The 24,554-nt window shown below is 39.9% G+C and overlaps 1 pseudogene across 1 annotated transcript; it reads right to left on the reverse strand.

Moving 5' to 3' along the window:
• Positions 1-10,488: 10,488 nt before the first annotated feature.
• On the reverse strand, positions 10,489-24,056 carry LOC308525456 (tripartite motif-containing protein 5-like; annotated as a pseudogene). The gene is made up of 9 exons: positions 24,036-24,056; positions 21,314-21,798; positions 20,663-20,758; positions 19,801-20,031; positions 13,725-13,747; positions 11,827-11,927; positions 11,508-11,534; positions 10,855-11,045; positions 10,489-10,557 (listed from the first exon to the last, which is right to left on the reverse strand). The product of its transcript is annotated as a tripartite motif-containing protein 5-like (transcript).
• Positions 24,057-24,554: the final 498 nt, after the last annotated feature.

Consider the following 24,554-nt stretch of genomic DNA (forward strand, 5'->3'; position numbering starts at 1 on the left):
ATCCTGCATATCAGATATTTACATTATGATTCATAACAGTAGCAACAGTACAGTTATGAAGTAGCAAGGAATATAATTTTATGGTTGGGTCACAACATGAGGAAGGGTATTTAAAGGGCCAGAAGGTTGAGAACCACTGGTCTAAGCAGAACAAAGAGGCAGCGGAAGAAAGAAAGAAGGTGTTCCTTTTGCTTCCTGTCTACCTGCTTGTGTGGGGTATAGGTTTTCTCCTGCCCTTGTACTGGAACTTACCCCATTGACTACCCTGGTTCTCAAGCTGTTGAACTTGGACTATACTGCACCACCAGCTTTCCTGAGTATCCAGTTTGTAAAAGGCAGGACCAGGAACTAGTCAAACTCTATAATCACATGAGCCAATTTCACACATATGAAGGATATATCTACAATATTGGTTCTGTTTCTCAGGAGAACCCTGACTAATAGAGTATGAAACAATTCTAAAATCATGTGTTAAGTGGCACAGGTGAAATGTGATAATGATAATGGTAATGACTCTGGTGAACAGTGCAATTTCAAAACATGTGCACCTAAAAATGGCTGAGGGAAGTGAAGGGTACAAGGAGAATATTGTAGAGGTGAAAACACACAAAGTCATCTTGAATTCAGTTTGAGAAAATCATATAAGGAGAAGCCAGAGAAGAAAGACAGAGGGGGGCAGGGGGGGAGACAGATGACTGAGTCAGTCTGGGTGCAGCTATGTCTTTAACAGGAGAGGTAGTTAAATAAATGAAGAGGCACCTGTACCTTAACTCACTTTTGTCATTGGTCTTAAGATTTTGTTGTCATGACACTTCTTCTGATATTTTTTCAGATTATTAACACCAATCTAGCCTCTCATTATGCCGTATGAAATGTTATAAACATGTCCCTTATGGAAATACTTCCCATGTGCTCCTCCTGCTTCTGATCTCTCAGCTTTGTTCCTCAATAATCTGTAAGAAATATCAAAGTAATAACATAGGTTTAAGGTACAGCATAACTAGTAAGATACAACATTAATAAAATATAAAGGCTGCATTGAGATGAATTTAGACCCAATAAAACTGCTCACTGGTACCATGTTCATCATACATGAAGGGAACCTGATAAGGAGTGAGATTGAAGGAGAACCAAAGTGTATTGCAGCTAGTGGTCCAGATACTGATAACAGCCCAGAGGCCACATGCAGTTAGCACTGGCTGCAGAGACTGTGGTCCAGATAAAGCTCTGATGAACAGCAGGGTCAGAGATAGATATTGTATCAGGGAAGATATCATTTAATATCTACCCCTGTTTTATGTCTCCAGCATGATCCAAAACTGGTGTAGGCACCTCTGTTGGGGGCCTGCCCCAGCAGGTCCAGGGGTTCCCAAAGGTGTGCACGGAGTCGGCAAAGAAGGAATGACATGGAGACAGTGTTCAGTTGATCAGCAGCCTAGCCAGGTTCTCTAGTCAAGTTCTCCAGCCAGGTTCTGTCTTTATTCTCCTGTTACATCTGTATTTATACCAGTTGATTTTAATCCTATTCATTCTATTCCAAAGGTTAGGGTGTTTGTTATCTCCATTCCAAGGTCACTACTCTATTGTTCTGTTAAACTACAAGGAAGTAACTGAAGGACATTATCCTAAGTAAAGATTATGTAGCTTAAGTGTGATTGTTCGTAGTTAAAATGATTAATTACCTGCCTGGCACTTAGTTAAGAGGTTTTATTCCCTTCCTTAGTCCTGTTAATCCCTAACTCCAGGGAAAAATTCCCCCCTGGGGAAACAACTTTTCTCGGAGAGGTGACCCTGGTTAAAACACATAGCACTAAGAAGGGGAGCAAACATATTACGAACAGTATGCCATATACCCCAGATCCCTTGAAACATATGCTGTGCAGATGTTTCTTCCCTGCAGCGACTGTGTCAAGCAGCAAGGATGGACTGGCTTCCAGCAAATCTCCAATTATTTTGCATCTCATCCAAGATCCAACCCATCCTGAGACCCACCAGGAGCCTGTACAGGAAGGAGGATTTGAGCATACATTGTGTCTTGAGACCACTGAATTTACTTTTCTGGTAGGGCTACAAGGAGTTAAGGTCAAAGCAGCTGCAGCCACAGGACACGGTAGAGGAAAGTGCAGATGGAGAAGAGAGGGAGAGGGAGAGGGAGAGGGAGAGGGAGAGGGAGAGAGAGATTGAAGAAGAGAGGAAGAGAGAGGGAGAAAGAAAAAGAATGTATCTATCTAATAGATAGTTATCTATTCCAAAACTATCAAGGAATCCCTCTCCCACCACAGGTCTTCCAGAAATGGAGAACTGAAGAATTTCTTGTGAGACAGGGACCAGAGCAGACACTGGCCAAGTAGCCCAGTGTTTCTATTTCTCTTGGCTGATAAGCAGGTTGGGAAGAGTGGGAAATGAAAATGCCAGACACGTACTGCAGGAACATTCCTTCCTGTAGCATTTTCCCTGCTGTCTCACTGGAGGGGAGAAGAAGCTCTACTCACTCCTGAGGACATGCAGCCCTTCAGCTCCCTGGAAAGAGCGAGGCTGGCCAGGAAAGGAAAACATTGACCTACATACCTCACTGCTGAGGAGCCATCCAGAACCCCTGACCCTGTGTCTATCACTGGAAATCATGTTATCCAGCACCTGAAACATGGAGCTATCCCTGGGAAACAGAGGAAAGGCTTTCTTATGAAAGATAATTACTATGGGAAGAGAAAAGAAGGTCAAATCACCTTTTTTTAAAAAATATATTTTATTGCTTTTTTTACAGAGAGGAAGGGAGAGGGATAGAGAGTTAGAAACATCGATGAGAGAGAAACATCGATCAGATGGGAGAGAAACATTGATCAGCTGCCTCTACAAACCTCCTACTGGGGATGTGCCCGCAACCAAGGTACATGCCCATGACTGGAATCGAACCTGGGACCTTTCAGTCTGCAGGCGGAGGCTCTATCCACTGAGTCAAACCGGTTAGGGCAGTGGTCGGCCAACCGTAGCTCGTGAGCCACATCAACCTCTTTGGCCCCTTGAGTGTGGCTCTTCCACAAAATACCACATGTGGGCGTGCACGTACCGTGTGATTGAAACTTCATGGCCCATGCACAGAAGTTGGCTTTCAATGTGGGCAAGTCTATTTTGAAGAAGTGGCGTTATTAGAAGTGGCATTAGAAGAAGAGGGGCAGTGTCAGGTGGTCGGGCGATGGGAGATTAGGTGCAGGCAGGACGCGGGATACCCAGTGCACAGCGTGGGGAAGTGGGCTTGATTCATGCATGAGTTGAGTGAGCCAGTCAATCAGCAGTCCCATGTGCAGTGGTTAGTGCTAGTCGCGTTCACAAATCGCGCGCAGGTGACAAAAGTACCTACTCGGAGCATAAAGTTACCTGTATTTTTCCAACCAGCTGCAAATCCTACAGGTATTTTTGTCATCCATTTAAGAATTGTATTATTTTGTGTTGGTGGCTTTTATTAGTATAAAATGAAACATTTTTTTAGGTGCCCTGTTTGACATGGCTACAAAGAAGAAGCAAAGAAAAACGGAAGACGAAAACCATGAGTTTAAAGTTGAGTGGACCGAGACCTTCACATTTATTCAAAACTTAAATGCCTTTAGACCTGTCTTATTTGTCAGGAAAAATTGGCGCATAACAAGAAATCAAATTTGGAGAGACACTTTACGACTAATCACGTGTCATTTAGTACTAAATATCCTGTCAATGATGCAAGGAAGAAAGCCGTTGAGGAACTTCAGAAGAGTCAAGAAAAATCAAATTCTGTATTTAATTACTGGATGCAATCTTCCAACAATGTTAATATTGCAAGTTTTGTGGTTAGTCACGAGATTGCTAAGAGAGGAAAACCAGATACAGATGGCTAATACATAAAAAAAAGTTGTTTTATAAATGCATCTGAAGAGCTATTTCGGGATTTTAAGAACAAAGCAGATATTCTAAAAAAAATTAAAGAGTTACCATTGCCTGCTAAAACAGTGAAAGATAGAACAGTCAAAATGTCTTCAAATATAACCAACCAGCAAGTTGAAGATCTTAAATTGGTTTCAGCTTTATCAATAGCAGTTGACAAGTCTTGTGACATAAATGATACAGTGCAAATTTCACTTTTTGTACGATTTATTTCATCTACAGGTCCTAAAGAAGAACTTTTAGGATTATTGCCACTCAAAGGTCAAACACAGGGAGAGGATATAGCAAATGCTGTAATTGAGTGCATTGAAAAGCATCATATTCCACTCGATAAAATTGTCTCAATTTCAACAGACGAGTCGAAAGTATGACCAGCATAAGAAATGGGTTTGTTGCTATTTTGAAAGAAAAAATTAATCACAAGATATTTACTTACCATTGCATCATTCATCAAGAGGAGCTTTGTGCGCAGACATTTCCAGAAGAAATTTGCAAAATTATGGAATTGGTGATTAAGATTATCAACTCCATTATAGCTAAAGCTCTTAATCATCACCAATTTAAAGAATTTTTATTATTTTATTTTTTTTTAATATATTTTTTGATTTTTTACAGAGAGGAAGGGAGAGGGATAGAGAGTTAGAAACATCGATGAGAGAGAAACATCGATCAGCTGTCTCCTGCACACTCCCCACTGGGGATGTGCCCACAACCAAGGTACATGCCCTTGACCGGAATCGAACCTGGGACCCTTGTATCCGCAGGCCGATGCTCTATCCACTGAGCCAAACCGGTTAGGGCTAAAGAATTTTTAGTTGAAATGGAGAGTGAGTACGCACATCTTCTGCTGCATAACAAGGTACGTTGGTTATCAAGAGGAAACGTTTCGAAATGTTTCGCTTCCTTATTAACAGAAATTAAAGCATTTCTCCTTGAGAAGGGTGTTCACTATCCAGAACTAACGAACGATCAGTCGATCCAAAAATTTTATTTCATGGTAAATGTTATGTCTCATCTAAATCAGCTTAATCGTAAGCTACAGGGGAAAGGAAACACAGTTTTTTCAATGTTAGAAGAAGTTATTTCATTCGAAAACAAATTATCTCTTTTTGCTCAAGATTTTGAAAGAGAAACTTTGATTCACTTTCCAAGCCTGTTGAAACATCGCCAAAAAAATAATTCTGATATTGACATTTGCTATTTCAAAACAACACTTTTAAATATGAGGGAAGCTTTTCTCAACAGGTTTCAGGAATTCAGAAACAGCAAAGCGACGTTAGCCTTTCTTAAAAAACCTCTCAATGCTACTGTAACTGAAATAAATTTTTCTCCCTTTAATATTGACATGGCAACTTTGAAATGCAATTGCTGGATTTAAAAAACAAAGAACTGTGGAGCTCAAAATTTGAACGTCTTTGCGCTGATATAGAAATGCTGGAGGAAAACAAATGTGAACTTAGTTCACAGCACAAGTGGTCTGCTTTGAAAGACCTGGAGAAGGAAGATATATTGATTTTTAACTCCTGGAATAGTATTCTTGACTCATATAATCAACTGAAAAAACTAGCGTTTGCTGTTGTTTCCTTTTCAGGTCTACATATTAATACGAACAATCATTTTCAAGCATGAACCTTATCAAGAGTAAATTGAGAAGTTGTCTTATTGATGAGAACCTGCAATCGTGCCTAAAATTAAAAACAACAGCATACAAACCGGACTTACCCAAACTTTCCAAGGAGATGCAAGGCCATTGTTCACATTAGTGTTTGTCAGTCATTGTCATGATTTAATTTTATGGATATTGTAAGGTAAATTGTAAGGAATTTAATTTTATCAATAAATAATATTGTTATTAAGTATGATATCAAGTTTTATTCAACGTACCTATAGTTTAAGACCTAAAACTCTAAGTAAAGTTTATTAAGTTAATTTTAGGGAACGTTGTGGAGTGAAAGAAGATGTAGTGTCGAGGATTGAGAAAGGTATGTTGAGATGGTTTGGACATATAGAGAGGATGAACGAAAGGAGATAGACGAAACAAGTATACAAGACAAGTGTGGATGGGAGAGTTGGAAGGGGTCGACCTCAGCGAACGTACCTCAGTCAGATTGAGGACATTTTTAGCAAAGGCCAGCTTAGGAGTACCCTAATTAAGTTAATAACAATGTACCTACCTATATAGTCTAAGTTCAAAAAATTTGGCTCTCAAAAGAAATTTCAATCGTACTGTTGATATTTGGCTCTGTTGACTAATGAGTTTGCCGACCACTGTCCTAAGCTATCCCTGTGCACTCCACATAAAAACACTGCATGTGTGGAGCCCTCCACTCCCTGTCAATTGTCAGAAAATTTGTAGATCAAATATACAAAAAATAACTCTGCTGTATATCTCCGCATTTACCACCAGACCCCAAATCATCCTGTTCTCTTTTATCCACTGAGAATGGAAAGTGGGACAAACACTTGACAAAAAATCTGGCTGTTTGTTACGGCATAACATACATTGAACCTAAAGACCAGTAAATCTGCGTATACTACTTCCTCAAGAGCAAGAAATTTTCTGTTTCAGAAGACTGGACTGGGATCCCACCAAGGCCTGCATGAACATTCACTGCAGATTCAACTCCCCTCCCTTTCACTCGGAAAGGGGAAGAACAGACTTGTCTTCTGTCCTGGGGACTGCCCTCGTCTGTCAGCCCACTGGAAAGAGTGAGGCCAAAAGGGAGAAAACAATTGAAAACAAAAGTATGCCTCCCTTGTGTGTGTGTGTGTGTGTGTGTGTGTGTGTGTGTGTGTGTGTTTGAGCAGTCTTGACAGTGATGATAAGGGCCCTCAACAATGTTGTCTCTGAACATTCAGGTCTTGTTTTCCTTGTAAGTAGAGACTTCATCCTGAATTGGAGGACTGGGATTCCAGTAACTGGAAAGTCCTGGAGTTGATTTGTCAATAATTGAGGAGTATTACAAGGTAAGTAATAGCCCCTGGCATCATAGCAATGGAGTGAAAGGAAGGCAGAGGTCACACACACACACACACACACACACACACACTATAATATCCACCTTGCAATCCCTTGTTACATCAAAGATAATCCAAAGTGAGGAATTTAGATATTCCTGTGGCCATGCAGAGATGAGAGCAGATAATAATTGACAAGAGAGCCCATTCAGTTAATTAGTTAATTAACTAATTAATTAATTTTAACTTTTACTTCTTTGGGAACAGATTTGGGGATAAAAATGCGAAAGACAAGAGGGTTCCACAAGTTCTGGATTGGTGGGAATACCCATTGCAGAAATAATGCCCCTGTTGTCTCATTGGAGGAGAAGAACTGGCTTGTCTTTGCTCCTTAAAACTTGCACCTCCCTGCAAAAGGCTGGCCTGGCAACAGAACACTTACCTACACAGTAGTTTAGAAATGCCACAATTGTACTGGTTACACTACTGTATTTCTGTGAATAATAACTTTTTTTTTAAATTTTAATTTTCACTCAAGGATATTTTCTCCACATTAATTTTCAGAGAGAGTGGAAGGGAAGTGAAGAGACATGGTGAGAGAAGCAGCGATGTGAGATAGATACATCAGCTAGTTGCCTCCTGCACACGTCCCGACTGGGACCGAGATCAAGCCTGCAACCAAGGTATGTGCCCTTGACCAGAATCGAACCAACAACCATTCAATCTGCTGGCCAAAAGTCAAACTGGAGAGGGCAATAAGAACTTTTTAATTCAGAACAAATATAACCCAAATTCAAGTTCAACTTCAATGACATATATTTACTGTAGAAAAATGAGAAATATAGGAAACTATACAGAAATATTTATTTTTTTAATTAACTAAAATTTAAAGAAAGTTATAATTCTTTCATCAAATTACTTTATTTCTTAAAACAAAGTAGAATAATAATGGTGAAAGTAAGATAAACTAATATGTATTCTTAAAATAATTTATTGTAGTCACAGTAAGAGAACAGCATACCTAATTACTAATTATGTACTAGCCATGACAGAGGATATTAAAAATATTCTGCTGTTTAATTGCCACAATAATACCTGAAGGATGGTTCATATATATATTTTTATAAATGTGAAATATAATATTCTAGGATTTAGTTTATTTGATAAGAACTAATATGTAATAGTAACAGTAGAATTATAATAAAATGCTCAATGTCACACACACACACACACTCACACACTCACACACAGAGATTTATCTATCACTGGCAGAGCTGGAGTAGTCTAGACAGCAGCACAGAGGTATCTGAGATCTGAAACATGAAACTGCAGTAAAAACCACCCAATTGCCCCTTAAGGCAAAAACCTGTTTAATGAGACACTGACATAGTTCATATTTCTCAGTAATTAGTGGGGAAAATGTTTATTCAGTTGAGACACATGTTATGCACTTAATGACATTTTTCTTCTCACAATGATTCTAACTATAGTAGGTTTTATTACCAGGACCATTTAAAGAAAATAAAATCAGCATTCAAGTATTTGATTCATGGTTCACTGTGCATATTTGGAGAGACTGGACTTGAACTCAGACACTCTGTACACAAAGCTTCCACTCTTGGTACATATTATTTATAATATTTTCTCCTTCACTCCTTGATGAATCCTAGCTAATAATAGCCAAAGATGGTAATTGACTGTACCTTCGCTATGCCTCCCATTGGCTAATCAGCACAATATGCAAATTAGATACCAACAAAGATGGAGGCTCATTTGCATACTGCAGGCAGGGCGAGACAGCTCGAGCCGCCGTCTGGGCCCTGTGTGCAGCCCCGCCCCCAGCCAGGTTCCCCATGTGCTGCCTAAGCCCCACCCCCAGCGGGGACACCATGGTGATTAGAGAGCAGGAAAGTGCCGCCCACAGGGAGCACCCAGCAGAGCCTGACCCCAGGTGCCCCAGCGATTCAGCAATCGGCGAGCAGGAAAGGGCAGCCTGCAGGCAGCCCCCGTATGCGCCTGCTCCTGGGTCGCCATGGCGATCCCAGTGCAGGAAACGGCTGCCTGTAGGCAGCACCCCACCCTGGCCACAGCTCAAGGGAGAGTACAACAAGCAGTGGAGGCCAGGAGCCTGAGAGATCAACAGAGAGGGGCGTCTGCACCTGAAGGGACAGAACGGAACTTGAAAGAACTAAGCAGAACTAAGCAGAAATGCACCCTCCTCCCTCTTCAAGGACAAAGCAGGGACATACTCTTCTCCCTCTCCTCTATCTTATCTTGCAAGGCTGGGCCCTCTGCCAGCCCAAGGCGCCCCCCCGAGAATGACCACAAGAATGCTGGTATTGTCCTAAACTATCCCAACCACCCACCTGAGTGGACCAATGAAGCTCCAGAAATGTAGCTAAGGTCCTAATAAGGCTATAGTGGAGGACGGCTCCAACCTTCAGAGAATGTGATGGTCACTTCCTGACCCTTATGCTGTAAAACCCTAACCAATCTCTGTAACTCACGCCACCCCTAAAGCCCACCCCAAATAGCTAGCCCTATATAACCTTTGTTCTCCTGGGACACGGTCTCTCTCGCCTCACCGCTGTGTCGGATACAGGCTGGGAGCCAATTCTAGAATTGATCAATAAAGACTCGTTGCTTTTGCATCGAAGGAGGCTCCCTGGTGGTGGATTATTGGGAACCCCGAGCTCTGGGCATAACACACCAATCCTTCATGGTGTGGCTGGGGGCAGGCCCACAGCATACTCTCACACACACACACACACACACACACACACACACACACACACACACGGGACGCCTGCTCCGAGTCTCTGCTGCCAGACTGTGGCCATCAGTAGGACATCCACTGAGGGCTCCCGGAGTGAGGAGCAGGCTGCGCTGAGGGAACCCCACTCCCCAGTGCATGAATTTCCTACACCGGGCCTCTAGTAATAAACATAAAGGGGTAAACTGACACACACCTGAGGACTCATTCTGTAGTGAACGACTCCTATACAGGGTCTTCAATAATGTACAAAAGTTGTTAAAAAGCTTTCCATCATCTCAGTCAGAGGCAGAGGACATGAGATTTAAAAAATTGGTAGAGATGTTATCTATATGCATGTCATTTTTTAATGAGACATTAGTCATTTTCTTTCCTTTTTATATAATATATTTTATTGATTTTTTACAGAGAGGAAGGGAGAGGAATAGAGAGTTAGAAACATCGATAAGAGAGAAACATCGATCAGCTGCCTCCTCCATACCCCCTACTGGGGATGTGTCTGCAACCAAGGTACATGCCCTTGACTGGAATAGAACCTGGGACCCTTCAGTCCCCAGGCTAATGCTCTATCCAGTGAGCCAAACTGGCTAGGGTAAGACATTAGTCATTTTCCTTAGAATTATAAAAATGATGAATTAGGATTCTTTATTAATGCAAATAAGATATTGGAATAAAGATAACATGAGGCAAATTGTATCCCCTACTGATGAAGGAAGGGTGTTCAAATGATTTTTAAAAAAAGGCAGCAAAGATATGATGGTGACAGTGATGCAGAAAAACTCAGTTTGTTAGATGCATTCAAAGAAAGAGGTTCTACAAAGAAGAGGGTGGGAGTATGAGGTTTAAGAGCTTGGAGAGCACAGTTTCAGGGAGCCAGGATATCCCATAGAATTGAAATATGGATAAATTTCCTGATTAAAGCAACATGAAGAGAATTTATAGATGAGAAACCCATGGTTTGTGATATTCAAAAATGAGATAGTGGAGGCCGTGTAGTCTAGAAAAACTCCAATACGACGGGGAGGAACAGTGAGGAACAGGGTTAAGGGCAAGGGGTTGGGGGAGTCAGAATCCATAAAAGCCTGATATTTGGAATAATATAACCCTATAACCCAGTAGCCATTTTTAGGTTGATATTGAGAGCAAAAAGGCTGATTTTTTCCCCCAAAATTGTTCACAGTGAAGACAGGGTATCTCCTGCTACATACCCCCAAAATCCAGTTCTGACTCTGTGGCACATCTACCTCCCAGTAATGCTTCCCTAATGTGATAGAAGGGAATCCCAGGACACCATAATCTTCTATCTCATTTGGATAATATGCGCTCTCATAATAGTCAGTGAAGTCATCTCTCACTTTTCTCCCATGCTCATTTGACTGATGATTCAGGGTCACGTTTGCTGTAAAAAAAAAATACAGTGTTATGTGAGGAAAATTATGTACTATTACTTATGACATTGCAAGAGAGATCTTCAGAATAAAATGAGTAGGAACTGGGAAAAACTTGTTTTGGTTTTTAAGGAGCAGGATAACATTGCAGAAATATAATATGCATGTGTGTTGGAAGGAAAACATGGATGTTAACAACCTCTCACACCCTCCCCCACTTCTGTGTAGAGCCTTTTTCCTTGGGTGCATCTAACAAACTCAGTTTATTTGCATCACTGTCACCATCTTATCTTTGCTGCCTTGTGATTTTTCTGATTTAAACACCCTTCCTTCATCAGTTGGATGTACAATTTGCCTCATGTTACATTTATCCCAAGATATTATTTGCATTAGTAAGGAGACCTAATAGAAATTCAATATTCTAAAACAAGATGAGGACAGGGTAGCTTCATGATACTGTGATTTCTACTTACCCCAGTAGCGGCGCACCTCTGTCAGTTCTGAAAGTAGAAAAAATACATAATATAAAATATAAGCAAAAGAGTCTACATTAAAATCTATTTTATCTCCAGATCAGGGGAAAGACTGGTGTCTATGTAAGGTAGTACATGGAAGAATGAGAGGTGAACAAGGCAGTTGACCACTCCCCAGTGAATATGCCCATATAGTCAGCACATAATATCCATTTTCCTTTGTCTCCTCTACCCAGACCTACAAACTGAACTCTTCTTCCTCTTTAACCACCATCATAACAAGAATCCACAGATACCCTCTCAGTCTAGCATTCCTCACCATTAAATACTTCCAGCATCCCTCTCAGATCAGGAACTTGGAACACTCTCCTCTGTTTCTTGGGGAGAGTTTTCAGCTTCTTCAGAGTGAAGGTCTTACTCCTAGGGATGACAAAAAAAAAACAAAAAAAGATCTCCACACCTCTGCAGTTTTTGTCATCCAAAACCACTGATTTTTATCCATTCACCCTATTGAACACTTGAGCCCCCATTCATGGACCCCTGAGAGAGTAGAGAGGAGACCTCTGCACTTAGATCCCGTTCATGGACCACTGAGGAAGTTGAGGGTAGATTTCTGAACTTAGAGCCAGAAAAATTGTGCTTGGTCCACTTTCCCGGTGCCTTTTGCTTGATCTTGGGAAGGAGTATAACTCTCAGAAGCACAGTTTGTTCCTTTCTAAGTGAATATCTGCTCCTTCTCTAAATTATAAAAATCATATGAAATTATATGCAATAGTGTATTTCTTTGAAATGCAAAGTTTGGTACCTTGAAATAAATTAATGTAAAGAAAAGTTATGACATGAATGTAGAGTCCCAGAATTATGACAAGAAATTAAGGTTGCAGAACCTAGCTCCTGGTGGTTTGAGGCATACTGTGTGAGAATACTGTCTGGAGAGGACCAAGACCTTTAGGTGTTAATTCCCAGTAGGGAGGCCCCAGGAATAATATCTGAGATTTCAGTTACTCTGGGAAAAAAATTTAACACTTGGAAAAGACATTATAGACACTATACCAACAGTGGTCTGAATGTCATGTGCTTGGAAGAGATTGATGTTGCCAAGTAGATGTCAAATTTAGACATAGCAGTAACTGCTTTAGCCTAGTGGTTAGAGCATTAGCCTGAGGGCTGAAAGGTAATAGATTCTATTCCTATCAAGGGCATGTGACTGGATTGCAGGTTTGAACCTCAGACCCAGTTGGGGCAAGAGTGGGAGGCAACCAGTCAATGTGTCTCTCTCACATTGATGTTTCTCTCTCTCTCTCTCCTCTCTCCCCCTCCCTCACTACCACCCTCCCTATGTTCCAATCTGTCTCTATGATCAATGGACAAAAGTAGTATTTTTGGATGAGGATTAAAAAAATTTTAGACACAAAGATGGTGCCCTTCCATTGGCATCAAAAGTACATGAGCAAGAGCCCTAGCTGGTTTTGCTCAGTGGATAGAGCATCAGCCTGGGGACTGAAGGGTTCCAGGTCCAATTCCAGTCAAAAGCACATGCCTGGGGTTGCAGGTTTGATCCCCAGTATGGGGGATGGGGGGATCATGAAAGGGCAGCCAATCAATTATTCTCTCTCATCATGGATGTTTCTATCTCTCTCTCCCTCTCTTCCTCTCTGAAATCAATTTTTTTAAAAAGTACATGAGAAAGATGGATAAATTGTTTGTGCCAGAGTCAAAATATTCCTTGATATTTAAGTCTGTTTTTGGAAAAACAGAGAAACATAAAAGGACCTGGTATCTTCTATTCCCAGAGCAGAAATTTAAATATAACTGAGTTGTCTCAAATTCTGGCTGCTTAGGAGCTGAAGAAAACATCACATTCCAACAATAAATCCATCACCTATGAACTGCAGAAATCTGAGTTAGATACAAACATACCGATTGAACAAAATTAATGCAGTCACATGGGCTTGATACTGCAACATCTTATGTTTAACTGCTTCTAATCCAAACTTGGCCACTTCTCCCCATCTAAATTCCCTACCATAAAATCTGGTTCATTCTCAGTAACTATAAAATACTCAAACCATATGTGAACAGAAATTCAAGATAAAACTACAACCAGCTTGTTCTGCCTTGAGCAATATTTTATTCTAATTAATTACCAGATAACTTTAATGGCTTTAAACCTCTTTTTAAAGGACAAAATGTTCATTGTCCATCTTCCACACATACCTTTCCAGGATGCCATTCACATCCTAGGGACAAAAGAGAAAATATGAGTCAAAAAGTAGTAAGTCCTCCTCATTTACAAAGCTTCATCACAGCCCCAGCAACCCCCTGATCTGGTGGGAATAGAGATTGTTCTAATGTGAGAACAAAATAATAAAGAAAAGGCCCAGGTGTAGCATTTCAGAAGACTCATGAACAGTTGTCAGTTTTCCTAAAATATAGAAACAACTTTGACCCTTGTGGAAGAACACCTTGAGCTTCCAGTACCTGGAGATGAGACATATTTATGAGAAAACATGAGGTCCCTGGTATTTTCCTCATGTTCATAAGACTCCTCATGAGATGATTTGAATAATTCATGGTTTGCACATTTATTCAACACAAATATAAAGTGATTAACTATTACTTGTCAAGTTTTATGCCTTGATTGGAAGAATAAAAGACAAGTAGTTACAATATTCTTCAAAAATTCACATGGCTTCCACTGAACGTACAAGCAAACAAATGTATTAATGTAGCCATTTCTCAAATCTCCCTTCGTGTCACCCACTATTCACAACTGATCTTATCCACACCCTTAAATTCAACACACACTTACATATAATATATTTCCAAAGTCATTATTTTTACTCAGATTTGTCTCTTAAATGCAAGTTACTACAATGCCTAAGAAAGCACCCACAGGAACCAGTAACTTAGGCTGTTTACTATGTAACTTACTTTTCAGCAAACAAATTACTACCTCTTTTATACACCTTTGTTGATGTTACCAACATCCACTTGGTCGCTGTTCTAAATAGTACAATATTTACTGCGTTTCAGTCTCTAACAAGACAGTTTAGTTTGTCCATATTGTTAATTTTTTTGTCATCTGAACTTGTTTATCATCACAAATTTATTCCTTTAAACAGATATGCATAAAGATATTTGGTATCACCTGAGACTAACTTTTTTCATGACACCCAAAACTAGGCCAACCGGTGGATCTACATTAAAAAAAAAAAAATTGCTTTGGCCTTGTTGTACATGACAAAAAGAAATTAAAAATAGACCAAGTAAAAAAGGTGAAAAAGAATTTGGGGGACAGTTGTAATTTAATTAAGCTTCGTTTTGAAGCTCAAACATTGCCATCAGGATCTGGTTTATGTCATGCTCCAAAGTCTATTTACCTCTTTATTGACTTTATCCTCAGTTCATGAAAAAAAAAAAAAGTATCTCCTCATATAAATTTCCCCCCAAAAGTATATCTTCCCACTTGTATCAAATAATTCTAAGGCCTGCATGGCATTGGCCTGCATTGGATTAAGTGTCCATATTAAAAGTATCACTGCATTGTTGTTGAAGTAATATAAAGCAATGTTGGAGCAAGTATCCATATTTTATTGGAATTAATTTCGTATTAATATGCAATAGATCTTGATAAAATAGGATGGATATCGTAATGAGAAGAGCAACCACCACAAAAATAAAAAGCGTAAAATAAATTTTATACTAGAAATAGTTGGTTAACTCAGTGGTTCTCAACCTTCTGGTCCTTTAAATACAGTTCCTCATGTTATGACCCAACCATAAAATTATTTTCGTTGCTTCTTCATAACTGTAATGTTGCTACTGTTATGAATCGTAATGTAAATATCTGATATGCAGGATGGTCTTAGGCGACCCCTGTGAAAGGGTTATTCGACCGCCAAAGGGGTCGCGACCCACAGGTTGAGAACCGCTGGGTTAATTCAAAAGAAGCTATTAAATGAGAAAGAGATCACTGAAAATTGTAGGTGGCATATAAAAGCTAATAGTACAATGTAAGTTAAATAGAGTTACATTGACAATTACATTAAATGTCATTGTCTTAATTGACCATTTAAAGACAGAGATTGCTAGACTATCTAAAAAGCAACTTACAGTATTGCTGTCTACAGGAGACATTTTGGATTCAAAGATACGAATTTGGCAAAAGTAAAAAGAGAATCTTTTTTTTTCCTTTCCTTTTTTCCTTGTCGGGAAACTTTATTAATTTAAATTAGTATTCCAATCCAACACTTACATGTGTGCAAGAAAGGCCTTACAAAAAGGCAGGCATGAACTACATGATAACATTTTGATTCTGTGATATGACAGGAGGTCCTCAGACTAGTCTCTTCACGGCCTGAAAGCTTCTCTTCCAAAGACCAGGCAGCAATACACAGCTCAGGTATGATGCTCATTTTCCTGGACACTGACATGCAAAGATGCTTAACAATGCAAAGGTATAGCCACACTTTAATTTATTAAGTAAATGCATTTTCACTAAATATCTTCTGTGTTACATGTTGGGTGCTTGGGGAGATATAGAAAAAAGTCCAAATAGGACCCTTTCCTTAAAGGGAATTTTAATCTAATATGGGAGAAAAAAGAATGCTAAGTAGCTGTACTATCAGACATACTGTTATTTCTGGAGTAATAAAAAATTTTATTGTTAACATTATATAAGACTATACTTCTTATAATTTCTAGATAATGAGAGTTTTTATAAAAAGATATATGAGACTATTAGAAAGGATTTTGAGTCTTGGAGGCATAAATACTTTCAAATACAATGAAATTTAGACTCATGTCCAATCTGCATAGAATGTAATCTCCTAGCATTGCAAAACTATTTCAGTAGGGTCAGCATTAGGTCCTAGCAAAGGGACATGCATACCAAGTAGACTTAAGCTAAGTCAGTATTGCTTTTCTAAAGCTGTGAAATTTAAATGCTGACCTGGAGGAAGTTACTTGCTCAGTTTAAAGGAGGGGAGGAAGGGGGAGAGACCTCACGGGAATGCACTACTAATATCTGGAAGAAGCCGAAACCGGTTTGGCTCAGTGGATAGAGCGTCGGCCTGCGGACTGAAAGGTCCCAGGTTCGATTCCGGGCAAGGGCATGTACCTGGGTTGCGGGCATATCCCCAGTAGGAGATGTGCAGGAGGCAGCTGATTGATGTTTCTCTCTCATCGATGTTTCTAACTCTCTATCTCTCTCCCTTCCTCTCTGTAAAAAATCAATAAAATATATTTAAAAAAAAATAATATCTGGAAGAAGAAGTCTAGTCACACTTCAAGTTGACTAGGTGGACTAGGTAAAGAATGTGCTTGTTTCTTCCAAAACTCACATCAAAATTATAATTAAATTATAGAATAACTACCTTTGAGAACCACATGACAACAAGCTGACAGTCTGCTGAAGCTAAAAATTTGAAGAAGCCACTTTGAGGCTGGTAGGAAGAGTGGAGATGAAACTGGCTTGTAACATCCCCTTGTGTGGAGGTTAAGAAATGAGACTGCCATTCAGCCTGAGGGACAATTCCACCCACCAATGTGCAACAGCAATCAAGACTCAACTACAATAAGGGAGCACACACAACCCAATAACACCTTTTTTCAGATGATTATGGAAACTGTACCACTGATTCCCAAAGGACACCTACCATACAAGACCACTCTGCCAAGGCTGAGAGATGTAGCAGATACACCAAATACATAGGAATAAACATGGAAAGGCAGCAAAAAAGATGAGACAAAGAAACATGTCCCAAATGAAAGATCAGGACAAAATTTCTGAAAAACAACTAAACAAAATGGAGACAAGCAATCTACCAAATGCAGAATTCTACACAAGTTATAAGGATGCTCAGTGAACTTAAGAAAAGAATATTTCACTGAGAACTTCAACAAAGAGTCAGGAAACTTGAAAAAGAAGACAGACAGCATAAAAAACACCCAGTGAGAAATGAATACAGAGATAATCTTTGAAGCAGCAGGAGAAAAGCAGTCAGTTACTATTAAGGGGGCTCCTGGAAGACTGTCAGCTGATTTCTCAACCAATCAGCTGATAGTCTTATGAAGGCCAGAAGGGGGTTACATGAAATATTCAAAGTGATGAAAAGCAATGATCTACAACCTATATTACTCTACCCAGGAAGGCTATCATTTAGAATTTAAGGAACCATAACAAGCTTCCCAGATAAGTAAAAGCTGAAGTTCCCCACCACCAAACCAGTATTAGAAAAAATGTTAGAGACTCAAGAAAAAGAAAAAAAAAAAAGAAAGAAAGAAAAAATATAAATAAGAAAATAATCACAGTGTAGAAGACATGACCAACATTATCAACCAGCTGGACTTAATTCTAACTGGCATCTATAGACCCTCTTACCAAATCAATACACAATTTTTTATAAATTCATATAAAAATTTGGACATACAATATTTTAGTATCAACATATTTGAAAGATTTCGATAATAAAATATATGCTTTCTGATTAGAAAGGAATTAACTTTAAAATACACAACAGAAGAAAAAGTAAAAATCACCAAGTGTTTGTAAATTAAACAACACAGTTTCAAATATTTCAAGTGTTAAGATGAAAATAACAAAGAAAAGTTGAAAACACGTTCAGTTGAATCTAAACAACAAGTAAATAATCCAAAAGTATGGAATATAATGAAAACTATGCATTTATATAATTAAAAAATAACAGAAAAGGTTGTTGAATCAGTGGTCAAACTTCCCACTTTAGGAACCTAGAAAAAGAACAATAAATTAAACCAATACACACATGCACACAAACACATACACACACACATATATGAATGTGCATTTACATATACATACACAAAGTAAACTATAAAGTAAGAACATAAATCTATGATATTGAAAGGTTAAAAATAAATAAATCAATAAAACAATTAAGTTTATTCTTGAAAAACTTCAATAAAATTAAGCAAATATAACTAAACTGACAAAAATAATCACTGAAATGAGGAATAAAAGATGGGCCAATACTATAAGTACTGTAGAAATTAAAGAGATTCTAAGAAATTATAATGACTAAATTCATGTTTATAAATGTGACAATTTAGAATGGACAAATTTCTACAAAAATGTATATTATAAAAACCTGATTCCAGAAATATATATATATATATATATATATATATATATATATATATATATATACATACACACACACACACACACAAATATCCAAGAAAATCTTGCACAAGTAAAAAATATATATATATTTTAAACCTTTCCCTAAAAAAGGCCCAGAGCGAGATGGTTTCACTGGTACATTTATTGAATAATTAAAGAATAAATAATAACAATCCTTCTCAATTGCTTATTAAGAAAATAATTGTTTAGTCAGAAAAAGGAGAAAAATCTCAACTCATTCTATGAAGAAAAAACAACTCTTGGATAATAAAGAGCTATCTGAAAAAAAGTTCTAGGCTAGGTCACAAATATAGTGCCCTGCAGAATATAATTGGAGACAATAGATCTTTTCTCCACCATCATTTTCCCACTGTAATTAGTACATCCTGTATAATAAAGAGGTGACATGCAAATTGACTGTCATGTGCTCACACAAGATGGCCACCCCCATGGTCAAAGATGTCTGCCCACATGTGGTCACAAGATGGCCACCACAAGATGGCAGCCAGGAGAGGGCAGTTGTGGGCAATCAGGCCAGCAGGGGAGGGGAGTTAGGGGATAGCAGGCCTGCAGGGGAGGGCAGTTGGGGGGCACCAGGCCTACAGGGGAGGGCAGTTGGGGGTGACCAGTCTGGCAGGAGAAGTAAGATAGGGGTGACTGGGGTGGCAGGGGAGGGTAGTTGGGGGCAACCAGACCTGCAGGGGAGGGCAATGGGGGGCGACCAAACCAGAAGGGGAGGGCAGTTGGGGGGATCAGGCCTGTAGGGGAGGGCAGTTTGGGGCAATCGGCTGGCAGGGTAGCAGTTAGGCATAGATAAGGCTGCCAAGGGAGTGGTTAGGGGTGATCAGACTGGCAGGCAGAAGCAGGCAGGGGCAATCAGGCAGGCAGGCAGGTGAGCTGCTGGGAGCCAGCAGTCCCAGATTAGTTATAAAAATAAAAACAAGATTTTCCCTTGTTATTCATGCATTTGTTGATTTCCATAACCTCTGAAATAGATGCAAGGAACAGTTACTGCAAGACCAAAGGAACCTCAGCATCACCACCACAAACAGCCCAGCCACACATCGGAGGTAACATAGTCTTTGTTTTCCTCAAATTCAGATGCTGATGATTCTTTGTGAGTCTTACCTGCAGCATCTCCACTGTTGACCCCTGCAACCGACGCTGGAGATCACAGGTGAGATCTCTCAACAACTGGCTCTGCTGGATGAGCTCACTGTCACCCTGAGCCAGGTAACTGAGAACATCTCTCTCCTCCTTCTCCAGCCTTTGCAGCTCCTTCTGCTCCTCACCATCCAGAATACCTCTCAGTCCTTTAAAATAATCCTGGATACTTTGGATTTCATTATATATTAGATCCTTCAGGAATGGAAAAGAAAGAGAGGGACTCAGGCTATCAGGAAGAGACTGGAAGCCAGAAAAAGAAGTATTTGATTTGGAAGTTCTCAGAGGGAAAGGAGATGCAAGCACAGGAAGAATCATTGGGGAGGCCTATTTTTTCCTATTATTTCTTCTCATCACATCCAAAAATAATGGCCTCAAGTCTGCACTGTTGAAACAAAACAAAACACCAAGGTGTAGCTCAGCTCTCACAGAGCTGCTCAGGGCAGTCATGCCTTCCAGCATTACCCCTGACCCCCACCCCCACCCTCTGCCTAATGTTGAACATCAAAGACATGAGCTGTTGGCAACTGTCTTCCCCTGAAAGAGTTAAAGGCTCAAAATAATCAGAGACATGAACACAGAATTCACTAGCCTTCCTCACCAAATAATCTCTCTATGAGAATAACTAACCTACAAATATCTATGTTAGTTTGTAACAGATTCATATTCTGCCCAACCCCTACCAAGGAAAGGATGAAGAATGGCTAATCAATAAATCTGGACATATCAACTGCCAGGGAACAAGAAGACAGGGAGCTCCTTCTGACTATACCCAGGGAGGTATCCAGAATCTTGTCTAACTACTTCAGGAAGAGTTTCCTCCTACCTTCCAGGAAGTTGTTTCCTTTTCAAGGTCAGCTCTCAATTTTTCAGCTTCCTGCTGCTTTGCACTCAGACTGTCCAGAGCTTTCTGGAGCTTCTCCTGTGAGAGAGGAATCACATCAGGGTCAAGCTTTGGGCTTTCTTATCATCAGAAGAGAGGACAAACGGGGAAGAAATCAGGTTGAGCTAAAGACGCTTGAGTTTATAAAAACTGTAAAAAGTCAATTTGAAGCTGTGATTTGAAGGAAATCTGATGTGGTTTTGTGTTCTTTAAGACTCAGATGATAGAAGTCACCATTACTATGTCAAGAGAAGACTGGCCCTCTTTGCCCTATAAGAAAAAACTTGATCTTGTGTAAGGAAAGAATTTAGGTCTTGATTTACTCTCCTATCAAAAGGGACAATGACAGCTTTGCTTGTGCACCAAGCCTTCACCTATTAGCACAAGATATAAAACATTTTACTTCCGATTTAGAGTCTGCTCATCATTTGAATTCACAGAAATGTCATTCAGACCTTGGAAGGTGAACATAGGAAGAAAAGCGATCACAGGACTCAGGGTTATGGTGGCAATATAATTATAGTCAAATGCAAAGTTAAGATTTCCCAATAAGTACTTTTTTCTGCCTGTCTTTCCTCCATCCCAGTCTATTACCTGGTACTTCTGGGCAATCTCCTCCATGAGGAAGGTTGGTGACCACGGTGCTCTTGGGACCGCTCGCAAAGCCAGCAAATGATCTTCCCATGCTCCTTGCAGAAGAGCAGGAGTTTCTCTCCATGGTGCACACAGAGATCTCTCTTTTGCTCCTCCTCTGGGCTCAGCTTGACCTCCCTGAGCACTTCCACTATGTTAGCCAAATGCAGACTCGGCCGCAGGTTCTCAGGCTGGTAACTGATCCTGCACACGGGGCAGCTGCTCTCTCCTTGGCCGTTCGCGGACTCCTTGCTGTTTGCAGTGATGCAGGCTTGGCAGAAGCTGTGCCCACAGTCCAGGCTCATGGGTTCTGTTAGGATCTCCAGGCAGATGGGGCAGGTCATCACCTCCTTTATGTTCACCAGGATTCCTGAAGCCATCGCAGCTGGTCCCTGTTCCTTCCTACCTGTTCTGAACTGAGGCTCCTCTTGTTCCCTGATCTCTGCCTGATTGGAAAGGTTAAAAGGGGGCAGAGTCAGAGCAGTGGGAATGAATACTGTTAATTGTATAGAAATCAAAGACAGGGAAAGAACAGATATAGGGACATAAAAGAAGAGGTAGAGAGACAAAGAAAGGATCACAGTGACCTGGCAATATTAAATACTTTAATTAATTTAACATGACACATTTCATTTCTTTCTGTTCAATGGTTGTTATTGATCTTTACTTTTACTGAACAGAAGGATGGTCTGAGGTCCTTTATACAAAGAAAAGATATTTGCGTGACCCAGCATCTCTCCTTCTTCTTCTTTCCTATGCCAAACACATCCCCAATAATAAACGCACCAAACCACTTTTGGGTCTGGGCTTTTATACCCACTCGTCTCTCAGCAGGCAATGCTGCCCCTGGTTTCAGTAAGATTCATTCTCATACTTCAGTCAACAATCTCCTTCCATGTTCCTTTATCAGAAAGACCTGTTCTGACTTGCTTATTTACAGTATAAGGATTGCCATCATTTTCTGTGTGTTTAAAAAGATTTCTCTTGTTATTTTGACATGATATGTGACACTCTGTTTGTGTACCTGGCAAGAGCAAACCCTTTATCAGATTTGTACATAGAGATAGTAAGTGACTTACAAGGATCTTATCTTCAATACACAGAGTTGCAATGAACCTACTATGTTCAAGATCCCTATCAGGGGTCTGTTCCTACATTATTGAGTTAATCAAAGGTGAAACAAGTAACTTAGGAAAACTGAGAATTCTTGTGTTGATAAATGGTAACATTTCACATTTTCCTGGAAATTTGCCAATGACATTGATAGGAGCCTCATGGTGTGTATGTATGTTGATGGTAAAGGGAGATAGGAGAAATATACATTAGAATTATGCAAGTAACATATATGAAAAATTAGAAATTCAGATGAAATAGATATCAGTCTTTGGAAAGACATCTCAAAAATTAGGCAGGGTCATTCAACTAATTTTTCTTTTTTTAATAAATGTTTTTATTGATTTCAGAGAGGAAGGAAGAGGGAGAGAGAGACAGAAATATCAATGATAAGAGAGAATTATTGATTGGCTTCCTCCAGCAAGTCCCACACTGGGGATCGAGCCTTCAATCTGGGCATGTGTCCTGACAGGGAATCGAACCATGATCTCCTGGTTCATAGATCAATACTCAACTACTGAGCAACACTGGCTGGGCTCAACTAATTTTTCATCACTACAAATTACATGCTAATACTAATACCCAGAAACACAAAAAAATGAGTATGAACAGAGAGTTCAAACCACTATGACCCTGACATTCACTTGCAAAGTACAGCACATTATATGCAAGCTGATGTGACAAACAATACTAGAGAAATGTGTGTGCTAAGAAATAAAATAATGGGACAGGTAAAGAGCTATCCAGAAATTCCAACTTGAAAATATAAAGGTTAAACTGAAAGCTGAATATTATGGAAAGATGGCATATGGGGGAGAAAATAAAAGTATTAAGTAAAGGAAAACACCTGTTCATTAAAGACACACCACCTTGTCTGATTTTGAAAATGCCAATGTCGCTGGTGTGAGAAAACTGCTAGGCCTTTGGTATCACATGAGCCTGCAGTGATAATGACATATGGCCCTTTGACAATTCACCCATTTTCTAACATTTCAGACACTTTTCCAAGAGTAAAAGGAATGATCAGTGTTGGGCTATGGAATATTAGATAGATTCAGTAGAATTGAGAGGATGAGTAGGATATAAGCACAACTTCCAAGGAGACATGATGATAGCTTTCAGGACAAGGAGGTGAGGGAATGGGGAGCAGGGGCTAAGAGTGAAACATAGGACTAGGTAAGAAGAAAAGACTGGCAGTTCTATTATATACTTTGTAACAAAAGGGCAACATCAAGCCTGGGCTCTTTCTTCCCATCGAGGTAATGTTGGCTAATTCTTCTAATAAGTTGGCTTTTTGTTTTTGTTTCTGGAGAACTCATGAGGCTACAATAAAGTGGAGGGTCAGCTGCCTTCAAGGCCACATTGTTGATAGCAAAATCAGACTGATGTGGAAAGTGCATTGGACTAGGAGGACTTCCCGTGGACCTCAAGTGCCAGATAACAAGCTTAGACTTCATTTTCCATAAGGGGATTGTGACATTTTAGCCACCTGTGTCTCTTTTAGGCCCTTGGACATTGTGCTTACTGGCTTTCACAACATAATTTGCACTGTAGCTCTAGGCTTACATACCTTTCGTGGTTTCTCACACATCCACTAAGTCTGGCTTCTCAAAAGGCTGAGAGATCACAGGAATGAAGTACTTTCTATAGCATTGAGAATATCATCACTAATAGCTCAGCTAAGGAAGCCAATGTCAGCATGCCCAGTCTCCTGTCCTGTATCTCCAGCTCAGCTAAGTAACCCTGGCAGGCAACTATCAGGTCACATAGATGGTCATGACCATTTAAATTAGAAAGGATGCTGGTGGTCTGTAAGGGAAGGTATTATAGAGTGGTGACACAGTGTTGCTCATTCTCCCACCTGGACTCAGTATGGCCCTGTGGCTCCAGTTTAGGCCAGGGGTGGGCAAACTTTTTGACTTGAGGTCCACAATGGGTTCTTAAACTGGACCGGAGGGCCGGAACAAAAGCATGGATGGACTGTTTGTGTGAACTAATATAAATTCAAAGTAAACATCATTACATAAAAGGGTACGGTCTTGTTTTTTTTAGTTTTATGGCCGTAGTTTGCCCACGGCTGGTTTAGGCT

Source organism: Myotis nattereri (genome assembly GCF_964212035.1).
Source record: "Myotis nattereri genome assembly, chromosome: 9".
Lineage (NCBI taxonomy): Eukaryota > Metazoa > Chordata > Mammalia > Chiroptera > Vespertilionidae > Myotis > Myotis nattereri.